This window comes from Leptonychotes weddellii, chromosome 2, assembly GCF_054177405.1.
Source record: "Leptonychotes weddellii isolate Sample4059 chromosome 2, ASM5417740v2, whole genome shotgun sequence".
NCBI classification, from domain to species: Eukaryota; Metazoa; Chordata; class Mammalia; order Carnivora; family Phocidae; genus Leptonychotes; species Leptonychotes weddellii.
In genome coordinates, this window is record NC_138370.1 from 46,232,316 (window position 1) to 46,238,005 (window position 5,690).

Genomic DNA, 5,690 nt, shown 5'->3' on the forward strand with positions numbered 1-5,690 from the left:
GCTTTCATCTTTGTTTCTTGCCTACATTGCATTTTAAAATAATTAAAACTCCAGATTGTTTCTGTTTTTCACCTAAGTTTACTGGCACCCAGCAAAGAAGGCTACACTTTGATTTTAATCATGGCCAGACAATACAAGGCCCCTGTCTCAGAAGCAACAAGGGCAGCAAGTAGAAACCCTGCTGGGTAATTTCAAAGCAATGTACTTCCTGCTGCTAGCCCTACAGTATGATTTCTGTTCTGCCAAGGGCACCAATAGCAGGCAACTTCCAATTTGCACCTCACACATAAATTCACATTATGCCAATAGGTTTCGAAGGAAACAACAAGCTACCCAGCTCAGCCGTCAGAGGTCTGTTAACAGACCTTTAACTATGATCTATTGTGCAGCAGGGCCTGAAAGACGCATGCGGAGTCCCACTTTATAGAGACCGCACTTGCCTGACACCATTTTTCTTGAGATAATTATAAGTGTTTATTTTGGCTTTTAACAACTTTAATCACATTATTTAGCATGTTGCTGTTTTGTCGTCAAGTTAAATGAACACAGAGTTCTCCCAGGAATGTCCCAGAAACTCACACATAGGGTGGTTTCCTTGAGGACAGACCCCAACATATGAGATGGCGGTGGTTAATTACAGGAAAGCTTCATGTAGGCAAAGATGTTTCCTTCCCCAGATGAGTAAGCAAACAAATTATACCAGGCAACAGAAAATTCCTAAATGAATAAGGTGTGATCTTTCTAATTGAAATAGCATGACTCTCGCTTTGCTTTGTGGTTCTGTTTTCGGTGGTTTAATGGAGAGAGGGGTTTACGAGGCATCTTGCATAAAGGCACGCAACATCTTTGATGACAAATGTTGCTGCAGTGACCATGTGGACTACAGAAGAGCACTTCTCCGGCTTATCTAGAATTAAGTTTAAAAATAACCTTAGCTGATCACAAAGCGTTCTATAGTCACTGTTAACGTCAAACAACTGTTGAAACATCATGCTGTGCCAAATTGCATTTGATGGCCCAGTAATAGCAGAACTATAATGTGCTTCAATGAATTCTAAAAATATCTCCCCCAATGGAAACTGGTTTAAAAAAAAAAAAAGACAGTTCACCTTATTCTTAAATCACCCCATTCAATGTGCGTGTGAGTCAACTGGAATATAGGTCTAAGATTATTTAATAGATATATTTAATACATCATGAAACTTATATGCCATTTTTATGTCTTTAATATTTTTATCTGATGCTCTACATTCTGTTAATAATTACACTCAAGTTTCAGAGTAAGACTGTTTCCTCTATAATTATGCATTTCTATCATTTAGTCACTTCAGCTTTCTTAAGAAACTGATGATGAACATTCTTTATTGGGATTGTTTTTGCTGCCCAAGGTTCTCAAGTGGACGTGCATGTTTTTTTTAAAAATGATAACAACTGAAATAAGGTGACAAATGACGATATGCTTTTGAAATGACCAATTTAATCAAATGGGCATTATTTCTTTAAATCATCACATTTCTTTTTCACGAAGGGCAACTTGTGATGTGACCATCAGACTCAGGTTTTATTTAACAAATCTGGGAACCAATTAATTCATAAATAAAAGTTGTGTTTGAGTGTACTCTCAATTTCAAACTTAGTAAACTCATATTCAACAGACAACTCCCAGAATGATGAAATAAATGTGGAAAAATTGAGTTTCTACTATAAATCAGTCCTTTAATACCCGTAGGAACTAATAGATGTTCCAGAGTTTTATATATGCAAATACTATTTTAACACATGCACATAATGATTAAAAGGGGGTTAATATGTTTAAGAGTTGAAAGTTCCAAGTCTAACAGAACAATAGTCAGAACAAGCAAATGCCAAGTACCTATGCTACGCATTTCAGGTTGTCTTTGTCCCGAGACAGTTAGCAACTGCCAGAATCCCTCTATCATTTATCATCAAAAGTTCTAATCTTTCCTTGTTCTAGCAAACCCTTTCCTAACAGGAATCTCACACATTTCATAATTAATTAAGAGGCCTGGATTCCAGTCTCACTTCCGCATTGACAGAGTGGTACAATCTTTAATCTGCTTCTTCTTCAGTAGTTAAGAATTTCTTATTCTTTTTTTTTTTTTTTTTAGATTTTATTTATTTGCGAGACAGAGAATGAGAGACAGAGAGCATGAGAGGGAGGAGGGTCAGAGGGAGAAGCAGACCCCCCCGCTGAGCAGGGAGCCCGATGTGGGACTCGATCCAGGGACTCCAGGATCATGACCTGAGCCGAAGGCAGTCGCTTAACCAACTGAGCCACCCAGGCGCCCAAGAATTTCTTATTCTTAACTTCTTTCTGAGTTTAGTGCTCTTTCATGAGATTATGCTGATGGAATGAAAAAACGACACATGTTAATTTTCTGACTTCATTCTACCTAGTAGAGATATATTACTGAAAACTATAGAGAATAAAAACATAAAATTAAGGCACAACAAAATAGTTCAAATAGAATCTAAAAACTTCCCCTCTGATCCATTTTTGCTGTGATTCACATCAAATCATGAGTATTTTTTCCCTTTTTTTGAATTTTTTATTCAAATTCAATTTAGTTAACATATAGTGTATTATTAGTTTCAGGGGTAGAATTAGTGATTCATCAGTTGCATAGAACACCCAGTGCTCATGTCATCATGTGCCCTCTTTAATGCCCAACACCCAATTACCCTATCCCCCCACCCATCTCCCCTCCCCTCAGTTTGTTTCCTATAGTTAAGAGTCTCTTACGGTTTGCTTCCCTCTAGGTTTTTATCTTATTTATTTTCCCCTCCCTTCCCCTACATTCATCTGTTTTGTTTCTTAAATTCCACATATGAGTGAAATCATATGGTATTTGTCTTTCTCTGACTGACTTATTTTGCTTAGCATAATATCCTCTAGTTTCATCCATGCTGTTGCCAATGGCAGGATTTCATTCTTTTTTTTTTTTTAAGATTTTATTTATTTATGTGAGAGAGAACACAAGTTGGGGAAGGGGCAGAGGGAGAAACAGGCTCCCTGCTGAGCATGGAACCTGACGTGGGGCTCAATCCCAGGACCCTGGAATCGTGACCTGAACTGAACGCAGATGGTCAACTGACTGAGCCACCCAGGCACCCCAAGATTTCATTTGTTTTTATGGCAGAGTTATATTCCATTGTATAGCTATACCACCTCTTCTTTATTCACTCATCTGTCGATGGACATCTGGGCTCTTTCTATATTTCGGCTATTGTGGACATTGCTGCTATAAACATTGGGGTGCATGTGCCCTTTCGAATCACTGTGTTCTTATCCTTTGGATAAATACCTCGTAGTGCAATTGCTGGGACATAGGGTTGTTCTATTTTTAACTTTTTGAGGAACCTCCATAATGTTTTCCACCAGTTTGCATTCCCACCAACAGTAAGAGGGTTCCTTTTCTCTGCATCCTCACCAACATCTCTTGTTTCCTGAGTTGTTAATTTTTAGCCATTCTGACCGGTGTGAGGTGATAACTCATTGTGGTTTTGATCTGGATTTTCAAGTATGCCAAGTGATGTTGAGCATTTTTTCATGTGTCTGTTAACCATTTGTATGTCTTCTTTGGAGAAATGTCTGTTCATGTCTTCTGCCCATTTCTTGACTGGATTTTTTGGGTTTTGGGTATTGAGATTGATAATTTCTTTATAGATTTTGGATACTAGCCCTTTATCTGATATGCCATTTGTGAATAGCTTCTCCCATTCTGTAGGTTGCCTTTTAGTTTTGTTGACTGTTTCCTTTGCTGTGCAAAAGCTTTTTATCCTGATGAAATCCTAATTTTCTGTTTTTGTTTTTGTTTCCTGAGTTTTTTCTTAATATTTCTGACCTAAGAGGATTAGCCTGGCCTCTAATTCCTTATCTACAATACTGGATTCCAGAGTATAATGGACCAATGTTTTCCAAGTTATTTTGAATCTGGAATTCTATGCCAAACTAAATTATTATTCAAATCTATAGGTGAAATTAATCTTCAGTCATACAATGACTTGGGAAATTTACCACACAATACACTTCCTGAAAAATTCATGAATAAAATATTAATAATTCATATCCAGCAGTGAATTATAACAAGAATGGAAAATAAACAGGCTTATTCTTAACATCAAAAAATGCTTTAAATTTAGGAATCTATTCAAGCAATTCACTATATTAGCATATGAAAAGAGAAACCTATAAGATTATTTTGAAAGTTTCTGGTAAAGCACTTCCTATAATTTCTTTGGCTGATAGAGAGAATAAAGACTCCTACAAAACTTGTAATAAATTAAAAATTATATCAAAACCTATGATGAATAGGGGCACCTGGGTGGCTTAATCAGTCAAGTGTCCCACTCTTGATTTTGGCTCAGGTTATGATCTCAGGGTCATGGTATCAAGCCCTGCGTTGGGCTCCATGCTCAGTAGGAAGTCTGCTTGAGATTCTCTCCCTCTCTTCTCTGCTCCTCCCACCATCCATGCGCTCTCTCTCTCTCTAAAATAAATAAATAAATCTTTTAAAAAATAAAAAATAAACCTATGATAAATACCATAATTAAGGATTGCCAAATAAAGTCAAATGTTAGGCAAGAAATGTGTGCTATCACCACTATTATTCAAGCTTATTTTGAAACATTCCAGCCAATGCAATAAGACAAGAAACATGAAATATGTGTGTGTGTGTGTGTGTGTATACAAGAAATAAAGAAATAAAGCTGTCCTTATTTGCATATTATAGGTTTGCCTGCCTAAAAACTCTAAGACAACTGAAAAAATTTAAAACTAATAAGAGTCCAGTAAGGTAGCCAGATAAAATATGAATATAGAAAAATCAATAGGAAATTTATAAATATAATGGAAAAAAATCCTATTCACAAGAATAACAGAAAGCAGTAAAATGAATAAGAACAAGACTAGCAAGAAATATTAATATATACTCAAAGAAAACACATACACTTAACTGATGACTGTAGAAAAGGACTAAATAAATTAAAATTCATAGAATTATACTGCATGAAAAGACAGTAAATAATGACAATGACTGTATTAGTTTGCCAGGGCTACCATAACAAAGTACTGCAGACTGGACAATTTAAACAACAGAAAGTTATTTTCTCAGAAAGTTATATGGAGGCTAAAAGTCTAAGATGTCTGTAGGGTGAGTTTCTCCTGAGGCCTCTCTCCTTGGTTTGTAGATGGCTATCTTCCCTCTGAATCTGTCTGTTCTAAATTTCTTCTTCTTATGACACCAGTCACATTGAATTAATGTCCCCCTAATAATCTCATTTTAACCTAATTATCTCTTTAAAGACTCTATCTCCAAATATAGTTACATTCTGAAGTACACTGGGGGTTAGGATTTCAACATGGGGCTGGGGACACAACTCAACCCATAACAATGACATTCCTTTTTCAAAATAATATAAAACTTCAAGACAATTATTATTAAAAACGCAATAGAACTTTTTATGAAACCTGCCAGGATGACTATAAAATTCATTCCTAAGAGTAAAATTCATAAGAAAATTGTAAAATAAAACATCATTGACAGACAACTTGCTATCCCAAATGTCAAAGCATCCCATAAACCTATGGAAAGTTCTTATAGTATAGTGTTTACCAACATTCTTGACTTGGATTGTGAATGTTGGGGTTCATCCCAGCTCAGCTGTTT